Source organism: Cuculus canorus, chromosome 7 (assembly GCF_017976375.1).
Source record: "Cuculus canorus isolate bCucCan1 chromosome 7, bCucCan1.pri, whole genome shotgun sequence".
Lineage (NCBI taxonomy): Eukaryota > Metazoa > Chordata > Aves > Cuculiformes > Cuculidae > Cuculus > Cuculus canorus.
In genome coordinates, this window is record NC_071407.1 from 6,716,295 (window position 1) to 6,738,219 (window position 21,925).

The 21,925-nt window shown below is 40.6% G+C and overlaps 1 long non-coding RNA gene across 1 annotated transcript; it reads right to left on the reverse strand.

Annotated features, from left to right (window-relative positions):
• Nucleotides 1–1,472: 1,472 nt before the first annotated feature.
• LOC128852745 (uncharacterized) lies at nt 1,473–4,219 on the reverse strand. Its single transcript, XR_008450781.1, has 3 exons — nt 4,060–4,219; nt 2,713–2,854; nt 1,473–1,577 (listed from the first exon to the last, which is right to left on the reverse strand). It is a non-coding gene; the product is annotated as an uncharacterized LOC128852745 (long non-coding RNA).
• Between the last annotated feature and the right edge of the window lie 17,706 nt (nt 4,220–21,925).

Below are 21,925 nucleotides of genomic sequence, written 5' to 3' on the forward strand. Positions count from 1 at the left end.
ATAATCCATTTTCCACAAATTTTCACCCCCATCAGAAGTAAGAGGGATTGTGCAGTGGACAAGTTTGTGGTCTGTTAACAAGTAAGGCCCCCAGGTACACAGCCCTGACGCCTTGCAAAGCAACAATGCAACAAGATGTCCAACAAAATGATCTGAAACTACTGCTGGAATAGCAAGGGAAGCAGAAGAAAAAAGGAAGAAAAAAAACAAAAGCAAAGGAATGAAGAAAGAGAAAAGGAGCGCAGCGGAACTTCTGAGTCTGAGTCATTCTTTTAATAAAACTTTCTGTAAAGTTCAAAAGCCCAACTGCATTTTATCCCTGAGCCTGAAAAGATGAAAGGACCGAGGAGCAGAAGGTTGTAACTTTCATGTTTATACACAAATACTTTGAAAGAACCTGCCTTTGCCTAACACCTTCATTCAGTACTTAGAAGTGCAAACAGAAATTAAGCAAAAGCTTTGAAGTCCTCAGCTGTGTAGAAGCTCCAGCAGAACAAGGAGTTCTGAGCTGAGACAGAGGAAGAAAGGTGTGTACAATGTTGGAGAAGGAGTAAGAGTGCAAGGAGGCACAGACAGATGAGAGAGATGTGTACTTTAATTGTCTGAGTTTCGCTTGTACCAAGAGGCACATCGAATCCATAGGGGATATTTGGGTTGTATTGGCCAGGAAAGTCCCTGTCTTGGCTTGGCAACATAGTTAGAAGTCTCTTTGTCAGCCATTGTTGGCCTCATAGACTCTTACTGAGCCCACCTGTTGAGAACACACTTACCAGGGCTGGAAGACTGGGGGTGGATGCAGCAGGAAGGGAGATATCAAGTAGAACAGTCTCTGCTCATCATTCCCAGTGCTGCTTTGCACAGGAGGAAATGTGCCTGAAATAAAAATACCAGTGGTATCAGTCTCTCAGATGAAGGTGTCTGATGCCCTCCACATCAGCTCTTGCTGGACAAGGTGCCAGGGGCATAGCAACCCTCCACACCTTCAGCAAGACGGCCTTATAGTACCCCAAGAGAGCCATCAGAGCATCAAAGCTTAAAATACATGGGATTCAATGCACTCTTTAGCCTACGGTGCCTCCATTGGCCACCTCCATCCCATCCTCCCTTCAGTCCCTCTGGCCAGATTGGTCTGTCTTCAATTAGACAACTTGACTCAGCAGGTAAACTACAACACTGCTCCAGACTTGCACTATCTAGACTTGACCAAGAGTGCTACTGAGCTTTCAAGACTGCCAACAAAACAAGGGAATCAGGAGAGGAGAAATAATTAACTTCTAATCAGCAGAGACATGCCATAAATATACAAGCTGGTAGAAAACACCAAAAAGAAAGTCAGATTCCAGTAGTGTTGCTGTGCATGCAAGAACCAAAACACTACATTTCAAATGAAAAGCTGAAACAAAAACCTGCTGAAAGTGAGTTCTCGTACTTGTTTTCTGAGCCTGAGAGCTTCATGTTTTGTGTATAGAAAGGAAATATTGACTTTGTCAGCACAGTGTATGCCCCGTAGGTCTCTGAGTCTCTTCCTGCTTCCCCTAGTTCTCTTCTCACATAAATTCCTCTCAGGAATGACGGGACTTTATTAAAAAAAAAAAAAAATAATCTGCTTAATGAGTTTTCTCATGTATGGCCAAGAGCAAAAACTAAATGTTTAACCCCTGACCTGAAGGCTAAATTACGGCATGGTAAGTGATGAGGAGCCACTGCTTACTGTTTGCTTTAAGAACAGGAACAATGACACCATTTTCAGAGAGCAATTAGCACTCCTGCTGGGTTCAGCACTGAAATGTTTTTTTCTCGGTGGAATCAAAGAGTTCAGGGTTTTTTCCCTCAAGTCTACAGGCTGTCTCTTAAAATGCAAGTCCTCAAATTCTTGCTGAGAACTCAAATATTGTTGTTAAAATACATGTGCGCATATATATATGTGTGTATCAAAAACAGGTTTTATATTTACAGATGTATATAAATGTGCGTGTATGGTCTATGATTATGTAAATAGAAGAGTATATGCATGCTTATGTCTGTACAGATATATGCATTCAGTGAAATAAAACTAGGATCCCACCTTGGATTTATTCAAAAGCCATCTTCACGTGGTCCTAGGCAACGGGCTCTTGGTGGCTTGAGCATTTCAGTGTACAAGAAGACCTCCAGAGGTTCCTTCCAAACTCAACCATTTTGTGATTCTGAGATTCTATTTTTCTACCCAAAAGCAATTATTTGCAATTAAGCTGGCTGTCTTCTAATAGTACCCATCTCTAGAGTACAAGAACAATTTAACACCATGTTTATCCAGTTCCTAAGGCCCCAGAAGGAGTATTTCTTTGTTCTTCTTTGTTTTCTTTTTTGAGACATGCTGTGAAAAGCTCATTGTTTTACTGTTAGTAGTTCAATAAGCTTCAGACAGGAACACTGAGCCCAATGACAAAAGTTAAGTACTCCTACAGTCATCAACTTTATGGAAGATTTTAATCTCTAAAGTAAAATGCTTGTACTGCTTTGCACAGAATGACAGATTCTGCAAGCATAAATCTTATACAAGTTTTTCTTCCACTCAGTACTGAGCTTTCGGTCCTTACAGCTGTCTCTAGGTCAAAATTAGATGGAAGAGAAAACTTTTCGAAGCTTGGCATAAGAAATGTTGTGTTCCAAGTTACTGAGAAATATTAATGAGTGTGCTAATGGATAGAAAAAGGAGATTTAATGACTTACATCCAGCTGGCTGGAGCCTTACAATCTATGAAGAACTGAAGGAAGGCTCCCAGAGGGGTCTCATGAGGCGCTGATTCTCAAATAAATCCTTGGATGGGTTTCCTGGGAGTGCTCACAGAGTTAGTAGTTTCAGGCACCAAATCTAGAAAATTGTCTTATTCACTGTCTGCCGTTGCCAAATATTCAACAGTTTTCAGTCCCCAGCAAGTAAAACAAGGGAAACTCCCAATTATTCACAATTTTGCAATGTGCTTAATTTTAAATACTGGGTTTAAATCCTTGGGTTAGATCATTTTTTAACTGCTTTCCACTGTGTGTTTCACCATTTTCTGAACTGGTTACACAGTTCTAACTTTGGTCTATTACACCACATAACCAAGTGAAATCCATGCTCTTGCTATTCCAGCTAGGAAAAGATGCTAGGCTGATTTGGAATCCACAGGGATCTTTATCAAGCAAACTGTATTTTGTGTCCACTTAAAATCAATTTCAGTTTAACTGCTTTGTAGACCCCAAATAAGATAAACAGTTGTTTTTATTTGCTGTTGACTTCTTTAATTTTATTGCTCTCTGGCAGTAAATGCATCTGCTTAACCACAACACAAAAGAAAGTTGCCCAAAATTTTTTCAAAGCCACAAAGATTTTAACAAACCCAAAAGAGATCAAGTCCAGTGGACACAGGAAGGGCCTAAAGAAATAGTAATATTATTGCAAGGTGATTCCAGACATCACTGTTTTTTACGAATAATATTGTATTATTATTATTATGTATCTTATTATACAAATAAGACTCAAAGTTAACACCCTATATGACTCATAATATTGCCACAAATCTGGCATTTCATTTTCCATGCAAAATACGCTAATTATTTTTACTCCTAATATTCTGCCAGACAATGCGAGATGACGTTATTGCATGAAGTCGCCTAGGATCTTAATACTGAACAAATGTTATCTTGGGAAAGTATTAGCTGCTGATACCCCGAGGCAGTCTGGACAGAGGAGTAGCAGCAAGCAGCAGAAAGTCAGTTCTCTCTGCATTCTTTGCTCCAAGCAAAGGCAGAATGGCTCCCAGGAAATGATGTTTGCCTGCTGAGCATTGTTACAGCCACCTCTGCTGCAGGAATATTCTAGTTTTTGTGCACCATCAGGTCTCTGCAGGCTACACAACTCCAAGCCAAACCTCATAGCAGGAGCTGAGGTGGCTACCAGAACATGACATTAGCTCAGGACAGTGCCAGGAGGTTGTGAGAATACTTCTCGAAGTACACCTGTCTTTATAACCATCCCCTTCTATGTAGTGGATGTGACGATACAGGGAGTATTAAGAGACATTAAAGACTTACATGGCCCTTAGCCCCTTTTTCTGCTCCATTCATGCTGCTTGTTTGCAGCCCATTCATGCCTCAATGATCTTCTCTTGTTGACTGGCAACTGTAGTCTGCTGTGAGGTCCAGGATGCTCAGCATGGTGGTAGAATACTTGGATGCCCTGCTGCAAACAAAGTCCATACCCCAATGCACCTAGAAGGGTACAAAGGTTTCACAGTTAAGTTGTCTTACCCTTTTTGTAAAGGCTTTTTGCAAAATCAGACAACATTCAACAGTCTGTGTCATTAAATCAGATCAGGACTCTCAGGCTGCTTATCTCGCTGGCTTTCTGTTATTATCTTTTTTCTTTCTCTTGCCTTAGACCTTGACACTCCCCGACCTTATTAAATACATTTCACACAATTAAATAAAGTGCACACAGCCAGGGAATACAGGTGGTTAGTGATTTTGACCTCTCTGCAGTGCAGCGTGGGTTACAGTGCTCACAGCCCAGTGGGCGGTTGAATAGAGACACATCACTCCTATTCTTGTCCCTGCCAGTCAGACTTTGCAGAGCAGAACTGACCACAGTCTATCAAGCACCTCATCTCAAGAGGGTCTCAGCTAACCTGCCTATGGAGAGAGGTTCCTCTGATGTGACACAACGTGTCCATGACACACCTTGATGCAACAGCTGGTTGTCCTCAGGTGTCTGTGCCATACTCTCCCCACACTGCGTGAGCAGAATCGTGTGACTGCCAGCTAAGGGAACCTGAGAGACTTTACAGTCACTGGCATCAGTCTTGACATTCTATCCATAACTTTTTAGCTTGAGCATTTTTAAACCATGCTGTCTTTTCTAAGGGCCATAACCATTTCTCTAGCAAAGATGGTCACATTTTGTCAGGTTGTCAATCAGGCTGTTGATCTTCACAATACCCTCTGCAAGGTGAACTGAACAGAGGGCATCTCTTGGCTTGTCTGCAGCATCCTTTTTCTCCAGAGGGGGTCTCTTCATTTCCTTGAAGGCCAGAGGACCCATGGAGTTCCCCAGAAGCCCATTTCTTCCTTGCCTTAGTTTCCATTAGAGCACTGGTACTGCTCCATCCTGATGCTCGCAGGAGTTACTGCCCTTACCTAGTCATCCACTGGAAGCGCAACACCAAGGTGCAGTCAGCAGCAATGTTACTCCAACCATCCACAGGTGTGAGAGGACCAGAACTCTGCTACAATGAGAGGACCAGAACTCTGCTACAAGACACTTGAAGCCTCCAGAAAAGAGGAATGTGTGCCCTTGAGGGCACTGATACCCCAGCAGTTTAGATGCCTTACTTTTTCTCTGTCATTGTCTCTAAAAGAGTGGGTAAGAGCAGCCCTTGACTTCCTAGGGTTCCTGTGAGCACAGGTAGATTAAAGACTGCAAGGTGTCCCACCGCCATTAGATTATGGAGACATGGACCTTCCTTATAGCAAAACGTACATGGCCATCTTTAGAACCAGAGCAGGGTCCAGCATTATAGTAGAGGAGGAAGAGTCACATTTTATGGGGTTTTTTTGGTCTTAGCTGTTTAAACCCCTGTCATTCACCTTCACAAAAAAAAAAAAGGCTATTTTGAGTTCCTCCATGAAAGAAAGCCTGGTAGGATACTTGAAGGTAGAAAGCCAGGTAGTCCCAAATGTGTTCTTGCACTGAATGGCAAGAAACAAATTATGCAGCTGAAAGGAAACCAAGACAATCTTTATGTGGTTTAAAGGCTCATAAGTCTGGCGCCAACTGCCAGAGAATAATACAATCAATGGCACTGTTGGCCTATTGAAATGGAGAGATGATTTTCATAATGCTGCATAATGATAAAACGCTGACTGATGGCTGGATTTGTCATTGCCTGTGGTTTCTTATACTGAAGAATGTAAGAAATGTCTTGACATTTTCAGTAGCAACGTTCCAGGTCTTGGCAGTCAACAACTGAGCTAATTATAAGGAAGGTCTAGAAAAAAGAAATCAAGTCCCTCACAGCATGTTTCAGCTTTTCTCAATCAAGATTTCTTTCGTTATGAAGTAAAAGGAAGAAGCAAATTTTTCTCCCTCAAGTTTCGTTGCCATCTTCTGTCCCTCAGGTAGACCTGGCCTGCAGTTCTGTTAAAGTGCCAAGCTAGCCCTCATTCACACTCCACAGCTTTCCTAGAGCACTTTCTGTAGCAAAATAAAGACATCATTCACTATGAGAAGTTGCCAGCATGCAGCCAGGTTTTCTGCAATTTCAGCACCTAGTTTGGTATTCTGTTTCCATAGACCAGAGTTTCACAGCCTCTGGGAGGGCCAGTGGAAAGCTCAGCCCCAGGATTTTCCCTGTTCCTGCTCCATATTTATAGGGAGACCAGATGAGCCACCCAGCTTCAATCTTTGGTTTCCTTTTAACTCCATGGCTTATCTTGAAATCCAGCCATGCTGGAGAAAGAGAGCTCAGTCAAATTTTCAATCAGAAGTGGAAATCTCCCAGTGTCTTTCTCCAAAACCTGAGTTATCTGATACTATTTATCAACAAAGAACCGAGTCTGAAGGCTTATACTAAGGTGAAAATCTGAATTATTCTCTCTGGTGCAAGATGAGACATAGAATAACTTCCTTTTCTCCCTGGAGGTGGTAAAGATAAGGCAACAGTGAAACGTACACCGAAAACAAAAATAGAGCAGAACATACTTACGTTCATGAAGTGGAATCTGTTTGGTTTTTTTCAGATCTGCACAGTGCAGGCTGGTCAAATCATCAATTGTCTGAGCTCCTACATGTGCAGGCTATAAAAATAATAACGACTGCAGAAAGACTGAAACTGCTCATTGACCAATGCACATCCCTGCCTGCAATTTAAGGACTGAGGATATGACTCACTCTGCTTAGGCTGTGCTCCATTTCATTTTAATATTCCATAGTGGGTTTTGCTCTATCTGTACTCCGTTTCTGATGCTACGGACATGTCTCCTGTGGAGACTGCTCTCCTGCTTTACTCTGTGTTCATGATATTTTACCAGGCAGAATGCAGACAATGCAGAAAAGCTGAGATTCAAGTCATTTCATGAGTAGCATTGCTACACCATCGAAGCACTCTAAGTGACTTTTGCCCACACCAGAAAGCTAACATGGCTCTAAGCCTCCGGTATATCAGCTTAAAAGCATTTCCTGTGGTCTCCTCATTTCTTCTGAGAATATCCTGTAAGTGATGTACAACCAAGGAACAAATACAATTTCTCAGAGTGCTTAGTTTTCACTTTGGCACAATCTGTAGTTGCTATTTTCCAAAAACCTCATGGGAATTTAATTATTCCAAGTCCTACTGCTCTGGACCCCTTCGTCTGATTTAGCTGAAATTGGCTAGTACACTCAGGAGTGTAAGACACACACACGCACGGACACTGAGACCATACAAACTATACTGAACCAAGTAGACGTAAGATTTTAAATTTAATGATGCAAATTGATATTTATGTTAGCATGAGTTCCCAGCCCTACCTGTTGTAGTCTTCTGCTAAGCCTGTCGAATGGTCTCCTGCACTGATACTCTCTCAGCCACAGACTTCAACCCTTTTAATTTTCTTTTGATTCTCTTTTTTTATCTTTCTTTTTTTTTTTTTTCCAATGTGACTGTTCTGCACGTTCCTGGGATTCCTTTTTGGCAAAAACCAATAAAAAATGCTAGGGAGGTCTCTTCTAGAAAACAGCATCTCCCTCTGTGCTTGCTGAGTGATGTTTGACTTGATCCCTCTCAACCCTTGTCAAAGTGTCACTTTCTACTGGAAGATCCTTGTATCATCCCTGTAGGAGCCACCAGGAGACATAAGGTATAACATCAACAGGGTAAAACAAAACACAAAAAAAATGGAATAACCTTCTGGAAGCTTCTGATGAGGCTGGCAACTGTTTGGGGTTGGGCTGTGAATCAACACTGGAAGAAAAACTCTGCCAATAACAGGCAGTTCTACCTTTTCCAGGCAGTTTGTTTTTTCCCATGGGTTCTCCCAGTTTTGATGATCACCTGAATATTACAAAATACAGTATCTCCGCCAGCATTAGTTCAGCTGACAGCTTGGTAATTTTTTTTAAGACTTGACGAATTTAAACTTACTACTCTTTCAATTAGGTGAATTCCTCCATGGAACTAGAAAATAAATTGAGTCTCATACTTAATATTCCTCCAGTTCCCAGAAAGAAGGCAAGACAAAGAAAACAAAATTTCATTAAGCAGAACTTCCCAGCTTTCTTGCCAATAAGCATTTTTTTTTCCTAGGAGCTAATAAAAAAACTTTTATCTGATCTTCTGTAATTGCATAGAATTGACCTAGATTACCACGAAGCCTGACCTCTAGGGGAAAGTGAACTTCAGAAAAAACAGTTCAGTTTTTAACCCAAATAACACATACCTGGAGGTACTCTTTGGACTCCATTTAAATGCTACTGTCAGTCATCATGAATCGAAGGGATAAAGGCATTAAGTTGACTTTTAGCAGTACTGAAGGCTCGGCGAAGTGTGGGAGTTTAAATGATAGATGCTTTTGGTAAGAAGTACATCATTATCATTCATTTCACCAGCCACAGGAAAAAAGAAAAATTTCATGGAAACCCAACAGAGATTATAGTTTAATGGTGTGGTAGGATGTGTACTATAAGAGTCTGAAAACACAAGGATTATTTAAGCGTGGAATGATGAACATGACCTTGTCTTACTCAAAAAGAATCAGTACAGCTGCATCCTGATGCCAAATGTAAGTAAAAGCAAGATAGGCAGTGAATGACTTGGATTTGCTTCTCTGTATCCAGCAGTGGAAAATACAGCACAGCAGGGCTTTAGACAGCAAGAAGGCTCTGATCCTTTCCTAAAAGTCTTTTCTTCTCATGACAGGTTGGATGAACAAAGACTAATGTCTAGTTTAGTGTTCTCTTCCTACTGTTAATTTCAATAGTATCATTATAAGATTTGTAATAAAACCCGCTATTACTAAAGTAAAGGCAAATGCTTATCACAGAAAATTCATATGCATGAAATTGGCTGAGAGGTTTCTTTTTTTCTCTTTCTTTTTTTTTTTTTTCTCCTCTTGCTCCTTGTACTATATATGTCCACAGGATCTAATTTGTTAGTTAAAGGATAGGGCAGGGTTTTGTGCAGGTGATTGGAGCTATTAAAATGGACATTCTGCAACTTTAATATATAGACGACAGTAAGAATCAGTCAGATGCAATATCTCATCAAAGAAGTAGAGGACAAATATCCAAATCTTAGCTCAGTTTCTTACCTCTCCTATATCTATGACACAAAGATGAATGCGCACAACCCACATCTGTTTAAATAGAGACACAAAAAAGTTTGAACTTCAAGAAAGCTTAAGAGATGTACTAGAGAGTCTCCTAGGGAAAGGAAACTTCAGAGGAACTAGCGTTCGTTTATGTTGAAATCTGCAAAATGCCCAGCGTTACAGCTTCATTCAATGCTTTTTTTCATCAGCAGGAGGATATAACTGTAGATCCACAGATTTCAAAACCACTATGACTGTCAGGTCGAATCTCTTCATAGCTCTATTCATATCACTTTCTTCAGCATATCCAATACGCTGCCTGAATTACAGCTTTTTTTTTTTTTTTTTTTTAAAGAATACCTCTGATCTAAAGAGAGACCTAAAGTTGAAGAGTGACATTAGCATCTCCAGTGACTGGGCAGCTCTATTACCAGGCAAAATATATGCTGACTCTAGAGAGGGAGAATAATGGGATTTGAATGAAAAGTTACTTAATACTGAGATTTGCTTGAAATCTATGCATGGACAGAAATAAATGAACTTCCCCATCGTCTGTCATGATGATCTTGAGCATGGTACAGCATAAGGATTGGGTTATAGTTCCTATCTTGGATGAATCTATTCTTCCTAGTACTTGAAAACAATTCTTAAGTTCATGGCTACCTGGAACAATCCTGGAGATTTCAAAGAGGGTGTCATTTGTGATACAGAATGCAACAGGGTAATAAGATGTACGGTAAGCATTCCCCATAAACCTATAGAGGATGACTTCTTTAGGGTGGCTGAACACTACATGCATAAAGATCAGCTTTACCTGTGGTGTATTGAGGTCTTCCCAAGTAGGGGATATCACCAACGAATGATGTGTCCATCTCAGACCACAGTGAAACAAAATTAAAGCTTCCAGAGAGAAGGGTGTAGGCAGGGAAAAGTCCATCCACTTACTGACCTCTCTCATCAGTTAAAAGCATTGAAAATTAAGAGCTGCCTTTAAGCGTCCTGAACTGGAAGAGAGCTCCCTCAAGAGCAGAAGTTCCCCATTACAATCCCCAAATTGGCTTTTCTAACAAGTTCTTTCCCCATCACAAATACAATTAAATGTCCCATGTTTTACTCTTATTTAATTTTTTATGAAAGAGTGAACTGAAAACCAGGAAGGCCAGTGAGTACAGAATCAAATACAAAGTATTTTTAATATAATAAGGGCACCAAGAATGTGAGCCTTTTAGGAAGGAGGAAAGCAGAAAGAGATAATTTAGATGAATCTAACATCCTAAGAAATCTTAATGGGAGAAAAAAAACCAAAACCAGAAAGTTTATCAAGGAATATGCTCAGGTATCAAAGAACAAGCAATGTTTTGGGGGTCTAGTGTTACGACACCAACTCAGCAGCATTTTGATAGATCTCTGAATCAGGCAAGAAACATAATAATTGTCATTTGAGAGACAAGTGCTCTAAAGAGCCTTGAATAGAAGAGATTTAAATACTGACAGGACACTCACACAGAAATCCTGCTACTGGCAACAGCTCCAAGGCAGGGATATTTCCTAATCAAAATGTTCAAAATAATGCCACAAGCTAAGATATGTGAGGGAACAGAACGATAGGAAGCACAGAGCTGAAGATTAATGATGAGCCTCTAACCACCTAATTGTAGCTGAACATCCAAGTGCAGCAAATCACTCCAAATATAGTGAATATAATCAATTGTACTTCCTGAGCCTTGATGTGCAGGGAAAATACCTTTCCAGTGCTCCTATACATGCCCAGTTCCCAGATGAATCAAAGTCAAAAGCCTGTTTCGTGTCACTGTTGCTCGAGACTCAGTCGAATGTGCTGCCTATATGAGGGTAGGTATTCACAAAATAGCAAAGCCTGTTCACTTGAAATGCTTCCCCACTGGGGTTATTCCTTCTCTTACTGCCATGGCTGACCACTCAGAGGACCACGGCTACAATGTTAGGCTGAATCAGAAGCTGGAATGTCAGCTTTTTCACCGTAAGTTTTTCCTGTTCTGCCTCCACACTGTCTTCTCCAGCAATCTGATCACTACCGTGAATCCACTTCTCCACTTCTGCCACCAAAGCACCAAAAATATGGTCTTGGAAATAACCCAGCTTCTATAAATGCTTCCTTTTAAGTGGGAGGAGTGTATGGCAGCATTAACATTGTCTGGGGAGCAAGAAAAGTTCATAAGTTCTGACCGCTGAGCCATTCATACTGTAGCAAATTAAAATTGACATAGGCTCCTACAAACCTAGCCTGAGGATCTTACATTGGAGCACTAGAGGAGCTGGATCCAGACCTATTCTTCAGCAATATATGGCTTCCTGGGGACCTGGTAGCCCACCTGGAGAAGGAGGAAGGCAGAGCAGGTGCTGTACAGTCAAAGTACACGTGCACATCCCCCCTCCTTGGAGTCAATACAGAAGCTTTAAGCACGTGCTCCTTGACTTGGTCCATGGCTGTCTGGGTGCAAGCACCTATCACAGCTTGAAGGAGGACTACATCAGCCCCTGCTCTCTCTGGAAACAAAGAGAACTTTATACTCTTTGGCTTAAAGGGAAAAAAAATGTGGGATGGAATGGGATAGGATAAGCTGCCGCCCTCCTCCTCCAAAAAAGGAATTACACCATTTCAGAAGTATTAGGATTACAAGCAGCTACGAATCCAGGGCAACCCTTGGGCTTGAGAGTAAAACTGCCTAGAAAGCATAGTTTTATTACCACCGTGTGCATATTATATTCTAGTTCATAGTGCACATCTAAGGAGATTGATGGCAATAATCCTTGCTCGGACCCACATGCAGCTACAAGGTAGTCCTAATTATTGAAGAACTGTAGCCCCTCCCTTAAAAAAAAAAAAGAAATATTTAATTCCTCCTGTTTTGCCAAATTCACTCTCATCAATGTTTTAGACCACCCTCAGAAAAGTTACTGCAAGACTAATACATGCAGTGATTTTATTTGCTACTGCGCTATTTTATGAGTGTGTACCGCAGAGTCTAACTTCATGGCAAGAAGATTTATGGTGTAATTACTTTAGTATATTATTGTACAATTTGCAGCTAATGGAAAAGAAATTTACTGGCTACACTTCAGCTGTCAGAAAGTCTGTCTGCAAAATGTTATGGGAGTGGAAGGAATATGCGCTTCTCTCAGTGAGTGGGAATGTTAAATGACAGGCATCGCTTAACCTGATCAAACATTTTAAACTTGATCAGCTACTCTATCATAACAAGTAAAGTTTCCTGCAAAGAAAATTAATTATGCCTCATAAAGGGAACAGAAGCCTTTGATCTTAAGAAACAAGTAAAAAACTGCCCAGCAGTCAGCAACTCCCAGGAGAGTCAAGACCAGTCAATCATCTTTCTAGCCAAGTGTAAGAATTAAGAATTCCACATTCTCTTTTAATTGCTTTAATTGGCAGTGATTCCCAGTGGATTCTCATGTTTCACTTGGCCTTTTTTTCCCCGCATTGAAAAACATGCATCTGATTATTAATCATGTAATTGGATTTCCAGTTCAGCGATTAATGTCTAACATTCAGTACTTAAGAAGAGCAAAAGTAAAGACTTGTCTTCACTTTTGACACGAGACCTTTTTGATGGAGAAAACTTCATTCGTATCAAATGTTTCGCAACTTACATTTCTCAGTAACTTGCCAGATTAATTCAAGTGAGATGCCTGGTACTAAACATCCCTTTCGTGAGAAGCACAGAAATTAGAAGCATGAAATTGAATAGAGGAGGATGGAAGAGTTCAGAAACAGTTTTCAGAGGCCCTAATACTCAAACAACTTAATTTAGTAGAAACCCAGACTCAAGTGCCTTAGAAATCAAATGAAAGTTTCCAGTTTCAATGGAGATGAAAAAAGCCACTACAACTTGACAGGCATCTTAGCTACAGTGAATTTAGTTTGTATCAAATCACAGTGAATGTGAAGAATTTCTATTTGATACTTATATTTTGAAGAGGGATTGATGCAGAGCAGGCAACTATGGCTGTATCTGTTCCTTTCCCCACTTTCTACATTTTTCCCACTATGCTCAGTCAATACTAGTTAATAGCTCTGGATTCCTACCAGCCTGTTGTTACATAAATGGTAATATACCATGTCCACATTGTAAAACTTCCTGTTACACAAACAGAATTAGATCTATAAAAAAAAAATCATTAAAAGTACAGAAGTACCTTTGTTTCCTATTGAAAATGCAATGCAAAAAAAATCAATGCAAACATGGAATGGCTCCCATCCAGGATTATGCAGAGTGAGCCGGCCTCCATATCCTCTAGTTCAGTCTCCTTTCTGGCCAATTCAAAGTACATACTTCAGACAAATCTTGAAACAAGGCAGACTGTGGAACTCTATAATGAATATATCAGAATTATAATAATATCAGAAGGAAACAGTGGCAAAGTTTTGAGATCCAAATATCTCAAAAAAATCCTTCAAGTCACTTTGAAGGCTCTTCTATCATCTCATCATATGTTCAACTAAAGGGAGCTGAAAACATTTAAGCATTACCACATTTTGAGTTGAAGTATAATGCTGATGATCCGCTCTTTAATGTAGTCCTCACCCCAAATGACAGGAAGAGCTGCATTGTCTTCGTATAGTTTTAAATAAGGACTTTTCAAAAGGCAGTGAAGTGTTCACCTTGACTTCTTATTGCTCGTTCACCCATCTCCAAGTTTCCAACCCCTTCACATGTGCAGACAATCAAAAAGTAATTCTCTATCCGTGGCCTGATATGATGAACACACCTACGCAGGAACAGAGATAGTCCAAAATACTTATTGGGGAATCCAGCCCAAAAATTCCTAGGTAAAATAAAGTAATATTAGGTAGTAATAGTAACAATAATAACAACAGCAACAACAAGGCTTTTGATTGATTGTCTTTGGATACAGTTTTGTGTATTCCCTTAGTTATCTTCTAGAGATATTTCATTGAGATATACATAGGTGATTGTATTTCTACAACCTCTTGTCTCCTCCCCCTACCAGTGAATTAAATTTCATGGTGTTTCCCTGGAGTGGGATCATAACACACTGAAGAAATCAAGGCACTGCAAAACTACATCACCTTGCAATCTGAGATGTGTGGACATTTAACCGTATGTATCCTGTGACCCGAGACACTCCAAAGCTGTGTAAAGGACAGACTGTTCTCTCATGCTTGGTCTTATTCCACTGCTGCTGCAGAAGTCAACGGTGCCCAGAACATGAGCTTCTAAGTTCATATTTGCCACCATACACCTCTCATCACTACTCTACTAGAAAACAAAATGAATCATTTAACCTCTTCCTCATCTGATTTTTCCTTTTGGATAAAAAAGGTCACGGAATTACTGTCTCTTCTAGAATAACAAAAAATCTTCCACTCAAAAGTTTATGCAAAAAAAAGGAAGTGTCTTTTGTGGCAAAATGAAAAATATTCTGGAGAAAAGGAACCTCCTTCCTGTCCTTCCATAAGTTTATTGCTATGATGAAGTTTACATAGAACATGAATTTTCCTCTATAAAGCCATTTAAGAATTATACAAGCTTAGTGCTGAAGACCGAAACGAAAAGCCAAATAATTTCCTAACTAATTTCATTTTTAACTGTGACTTAGGGAAGGGCATTTATGGACATATTATACATCCCCATGGGCTCTGTAAAGTTAACTGTGATGACTATTGACTACTATATGGAATCCTTGGAAGAAATTGTATTATTATTGTGAGCACCAAGATAAACACCACACCTTTCAGCTTCCAGGTTTGTGAGACTATTATGTGTTGCTTTTCTTTGAGTTAGTGTTCCTATAAGTACTTGGGTTGGGCTTGGGGGAGGGAGTAGGTGTACTACTTTGCTTCATGCTCCACTGAGCTGGAAGCAAAGAAATTAACTTTCTTTGGATAAGGAAATCAGGCCAGGTTGGATGAGGCTTTGAGCAACCTGATCCAGTGAATGTCCCTGCCCTTGGCAGTGGGGTTGGAGCTAGATCTTTAAGGTCCTTTTCAACACAAACCAACAAACCATTCTATGACTCTGTGAAATCATAAAGTTAGACCTTCCCAAAGGGTTAATTTCTTTAAAACTACAGATCTCTGTGAGGCAGCCTTTCATGTGTGCAGTCTTCTCTTTCCTATGGGTCTAAATACAGCTCTCAAAAATAAAGTGAATTTGAGCATGAGTAGGTCTAAATAATCTTGCCCTGTTGAAATTATGCACACATTAGTCCATTCCAGTGTTTATACTAACAAACACTGTGCGAAGATAGGGAATATCTATGTACGGTTTATTGACCTGAATGCCAAATACCTGAGTCTTCTACATTAATAACATGATGATTGCTATTATAGTAATTATTTCAAATAAACCAAAACCGACTTTGAAAGTCGGCATACAAAATGAGAGCCAAGATCATAATGATTGATGAAGTCTGCTGCTGCGCTGAAACTTATTCTGTATTAAACCCTGTTATCATTTCCATTCAGCATGGCTTACAGAATATGTCCAATGTCAAAAAGTTCAGCTTCTTTTAAGATGCAGAGCACTCTGACCAAGAAGAGGTCAGCTTAGGCTGTAGAAAAGGTGAGACAAGCAAGGGGGAAGCTTGGTTGTGGTCTTCCTGCTAATGCAACTTGTGACCCAGATTTCGGCGGTACACCATAGTCTTCCCATTTGCCCACGCCTACCATTTTCAGGTCTCCAGATCTACACAGTGAACTGCTTCACAAAGCTTTTTCATATTTGCTGCCTCCTGTACTAACCTGGGCTGTAAGACACAGAGTGGACATTTTCTGCTTTGGGAGAGTCCAGAGTCTTCTTGAGCTCCGTCATGAGCAGCTGCGGAATTAGCGCAGCCCTCATACAAGAGCTATGAGGTGAAGCCTGGAGAGATGAAGAGTTTATAAAATAATTTTTGACAAGAATGACAGTATCTCTTTGGGGTATTTGTACCCATTAAATAACACTATGCACCAGAAGAGCAGTTTCTTTTGTCCCATCTCTTATCCAGGTAGACGTAGAAGGTAAGGAGTAAATCTGACACACACATAGCAGCTTGCTCTCCTGCAGCACTGAGGGATGATAACAAAGCTTCCCTCAGAAGCGTGTTGGTGGGGCTGGAGTAATTCACTCAAAAAAAATTGGGAGTGCCAGAGACAGTCAGGGTACTTTATCATCCTACACACAGTTGTATTTTCATTTCCCATCAATTATTTAATCAAGTAACTCCGGGGCAACATATATGCTATCCAGGAAATTCAGTTTCCCATTAGATGACTGTAGCCTTATAAACACAGTTTGTCAACTAAAAATTATCACTTTAACCCCTTTTTTATTATTATTTTGTTTTCCAGATTGCGATACAGAAGTCCCTGCAGTTGCATTTCTGGTTTTTTTGTCCAGAGTGAGTCTGATTCATTGCAGACAGTCTTTCTCCCTCATCTCACTCATGCTAAGCAGACGCCAATAAGTAGCAAAGGAAATTCTTGCTCTGGCCAAACGCAAGCCAGATCTGCCTGGCTGCCTTCCATGAAGTTCCCTATGCAGATTTCTTCTCCATTACCAACTTGATATCAGGGGATGACCCACCTCTTTCTGCACTGGGTATTTTCCAGCAGCTGCAAGGATAGCATCTCCGTAACCTGAAAGAAAAGATTAAAACCATCCAGGACTGTTTCTTCCAATGTGAGGAACTGCAGTCAAGTTCCTTATCAAAACAGACCTGTTAGACTACAAAAATTTCTCTTTCATCAGCATTCTCTTCTCAGACTTCTTCTCTGAGCATTGTGCTCAGGTGGCCAAGAAAGCTGACAGCATCCTGGCTTGTATCAGAAACGGTGTAGCCAGTAGGACTAAGGAAGGGATTGTTCCCCTCTACTCAGCACTGGTGAGGCTGCCCCTCAAATACTGTGTTAGGTTTTGTGCCCCTCACTGCAAGAAGGACATTGAGGTGCTGGAGCACGTGCAAAGAACAGCTATGAAGTTGGTGAAGGGTCTGGAGCACCAGTCTTATGAGGGGTAGCTGGGGGAATTGGAATTGCTTAGCCTGGAGAAGGCTGAGGGAAGACCTTATTTCTCTCTACAACTATCTGTGCCAGGAGAGGTTTAGATTGGGTATTACAAAAATTTTTTTTACCAAAAGAGAGGTGAAGCATTGTTCCCAGCTACCCAGGGAGGTGGGGGGACTTCTCATCCCTTAAGGTATTCAAAAAGCATGGCACTTCAGGACATGGTTTAGTAGGTGGTGTTGGGCTGATGATTGGACTGGACGGTCTTAGAAGCATTTTCCAGCCTCCATGATTCTATGACTATGATTCTCCTGCTCCTCGCTCTCCTGAGCATCTTCCATGTTGTCAGAGAGCTGCCGGGCAAAGTCATCATTGATACCTACTCTCTATTGAAGTCAATCTTCTCAAGCTTATGCATATGCCACAGTAAAGGTGGTTATTTAAAATGAAATCTTCAAGCAGTGCTTTTACACTTCCTTGGGGAAGTAAACATCCAAGAACATTAAGGAGTTTTCATTTTTAAAGTGGCTTAATGAAACCACATTAGCAACTTGTATAAACATTTTTGTTCAGAAACAACATACCTTTCACACAGTGAGCTTAAAATATTCTTTTGGAAATGGCATAAGTGAAACCAAATACAGATCTGTGTAATTCTGAATTTCACTGAATGGTATTTGAAGCCATTTTTTGTGCCATACATCAGGCTCTAGACTCCCTTTGAGCTATTTTACTGCTGTATGAGACAGATGCAGGCTGCATTATTTTCTGCATTTCCTATACCCAGAAATACGATTTAAATTCAGGCAGAAGAAATTCTTGACTAATACTTCATCCCTTTTCCTTTCTGCAAATGTCACTTCAATTGCAAGTCTGTATACTGCCCAGTGTTACCAGGATCCTTGCAGATTTGCTTTACACACTTAACTGAGAGAGACCAGATTCCAACAATAGCAGCATTCCATTTTTCACTAGTCCCTATGAACTGCTTTGGGACAGCAAGGTGCTATAGAGATAAGAATATATTCCCCAATAATTCAGCAAGATGTCATGATCTGCAACTTTCTACTCTGTTTCCAAGACATTATCTTTCCTGAATCTCTTAACGTCCATAAAGAAGAGCTTTGTGATAATTTATCTGACAGAAAATGGTGTATAAGGGCCTCAATTACATGCAAATAGTTTATACGTCCAATTCCTTTTCTCTTTCTTTTTTTTTGTAAGCACTAGCCTCGTCTCTCCTTTTGTCAGTGTTAAGAGTGATCAAAATTAGCAGCACTGATGGTCAATGAACACAAAATGATCTCGGGTGGCAATCTCATTCACATATACACAACCTGCCTCTTTTCCTATGGCAAAGCCACTAGCAGCCACCAGCCCAGCTTCCGAGAAACATACCCAACTCCCTCAAAATCCAAGGAGAAATGACATTCCTTAATGAGGTAAACTCTGTGACTTGTTTTTGACAAAGTAAAAAATGTTCACAAGTCATCATCTCTCCCAATAAACCATTCCTTCAAGTTGTTTGAGCAGTCTGTCCCAGGAAAAAAAATGGATTCCAGAGCCGGCAGAGAGGCATGAAATTGATTTTCCAATGAAAATGATGGCTTCGTGACAACTTAGCTGAAGGTCTGCAGTGGTGTGTTTGCACAGTAGTTTGCACAGCAGAGCTGTGACCCATTTTAACACTAGATACTAGTGTGATCAAAAGGACAGGTAGCAAGACTCAAAATGATCCTTGGTTCTCGTAGGTTTTCCAGCCCAGTAACATAACTATTACTACATTAAACCTATTTTCTTTCTGTTGGTTTCACACATCACAGAGATGATTACAGTACCAGTAATACTAATCATAATATTGCTATGAAGCATAAACCAGGTTCTTTGACATATTACATACTCAACAGAAAACAGGAAAGATAATTTGTCCAATTCCTCTTTGCTCCAGCTTTGTTCAGTTCTTATTACTCTCTCTGATTTCTTCATTAGCTCCCAGTGCTACATCTCAACTGAAATTAAATTGCAACTCCTTCAAGATAAAAAACGGAACCTCTGGCTTTGTTTCTGTACTAATTTGTTGTGGTTTAACTCCAGCTCACCACTAAGCACCACACAGCCTCTCATTCACTCCCAGTTAGTGGGACAGGCAAGAGACTCAAAAGGGTAAAAGTGAGGAAACGCACAGGTTGAGATAAAGACAGTTTGATAGGTAAAGCAAAAGCCACGCACCCAAACAAAGCAAAGCAAAGAATTAATTCGCCACTTCCCATCCAGAGCCAGGTGCGTGATTGTCAGTTGAAAAGATAAATGCCATAACTTCAAACGTGCTCTCCACTCACCTCCCTTCCTTTCTTCTTCTTCCTCCAGCTTTATATGCTGTCATACAGTATGGAATATCTCTTTGATCAGTTGTGGTCAGCTGTCCCAGCTGTGTCCCCTCCCAGCTCCAAGAAAATATCCTATTCACTGGTGGGGTGAGAGGCAGAAAAGACCTTGATGCTGTGTAAGCACTGCTCAGCGATAACAAAAACACCTCTGTATGACCAACACTGTTTCCAGCACAAATCCAAAACACAGCCCCATACAAGCTACTATGAAGAAAATTAACACTGTCCCAGCCAAAAACCAGCACATTACTTAGTGCCACCAGTGTTTTCCTATTTATGACAGCACCAAGAAAAGATCATTCTTCACATTGTTATGCCAATGGTCTCTATCAACCAAAGTCCTGTGTGCACTGAGTGGCCAACACTGGATGCCTCAGAAAAAGTTACAAATCTCCTATAACTATAATTCCCCTTAAGGGAAATCTGTTTCTAGTGACAGGATGCTAGTGGTCAGCTTAAGCATTCATGTACAGAGGTAATGGAATAAAGGACTGTCCACAGTGTTTAGGAGGCAGGAGGCAATACGGTGAGGAAGGAATAAATGATTCACTTAAAAAACATCTTGGACCACAAACACGTTTTCTTGGGTTTAAGAATTCATTCTATTCCTTTCAATAATTCAGGCCAATGTGATCAAGGCCTTCAGAATTTGCAAAGGCAGAGAGGAGGAGAGTTGTAGCATGTACAATCTGAGCAACGTGATCCAAGTATATATGTATATTTGTGGGGGATACTTATGTCCCCATAAAAGATCCTGCTTTTGCCTTCCTGAAGCCATAGGATTTTCATATCACCAGCATAGGCTTACCCAGATTCTCTGTTTGCCAAAGTACACTACCAGACTAGGACCAACCACCTGGATAATCCTGGTGTACACAGGCAAGACAAAACACTGTAGGCAGGTTGTCTTCTGATGGTTCCTTCTTAAATCAGCAGTATTTGATGAGATGGAATCATGATTGATAGCACTATATTTTTTAGCCTAGTGTGTAAGCTTGTCAGCAAATCCTCAAAATAGCCTAGGTTGGCCTGGAGTTCTCTCCAACTATTAAAAGTACAAATCAAAGCTGCCATGTCCTTTCACCTGGGCTGTCAGCTGTGATACAGCAAAGAACATAAGTACAATCAAAATGGGTTGGACAAATATTTTATCTAGCACAGTAGCCTGTCACCAGCAGCTGTGACAATTCCCCCGCACGCTTTCACAGCCTCTAGTAGTTTGTGTCCTGAATACACATTGACTTCCAACCCAAACACCTTACAGCAAAGAGTCCAACAGCAAAATTTCTCTGAACTTCATCACCTTTGCTTAAGGTGATGGCATGTAACTACGCTAAGACTTTCAAGGGAAATTTTAAAAGCTCAGATTACACACAAACTATAAAAGTAATATGCACTTACGCATCTTAATAGAGTTGCCAGTGGCCAACTTGGTGCACTTTAGACCCCTATTAATAGCCATGCTCCACGGGCACTTGAATAAAACACACTTCCCTGGAGTGATATAACAGCAAAGGAAGACTGACCAGGGATGAATCCTGTTCATCTAAGTTGCTCGGTAATGTGTAACTACTCCATAAACATAAAAATCGTTGTTGCTTCATCAGTTCCTCCTGGGTTTATCTGTCACACGAAATGTTAAGTATATTGCTCAGGTCATGTCTTTTGTGATATGTTTATTTTATTAGTACATGTCCTTGAACTAACACTGCATTTCATATGTACCTGCCAGATAAGCGACTGGAAGAGCTCAGCATCTGGGTATGAGCACTTGGGGAAGGGAGGGAGGATGGGAAGGACATGGGTGCATTTCAGTACAGATAAGGAGGTTCCAGTATTATACTCGTGCAAAAGGCAGGGACAGAAATAGTCCATGTAGAGGGTATACTTGCACACATTTTCCTTCTTCAAAACTTGAAGTACCAGCTGGGAATCAGGTCTCATTTCAAAATTTCACAATATTTTTCCATCTGCTTTAGCCTCTGAGGCTGTCTACTAGGTGAGATGTTTTGGGATAAAAAAAAAGGCTACTGAGCTGTCTCCCAACAGCTTGTTCCCCAGCCCAAAACAAGCAGGTGTGTAAACCTGAAGAATTTCTGTCTATGACATGTCACTGACGGTACTAACTCCAGGCTGGCTGTTTCAGGGTAATGGGTTGGTCCTGGTGCATCCTAATGATGTACTCATACCGTGGCTATTTCCTAATGCATTCCAGTTTGCA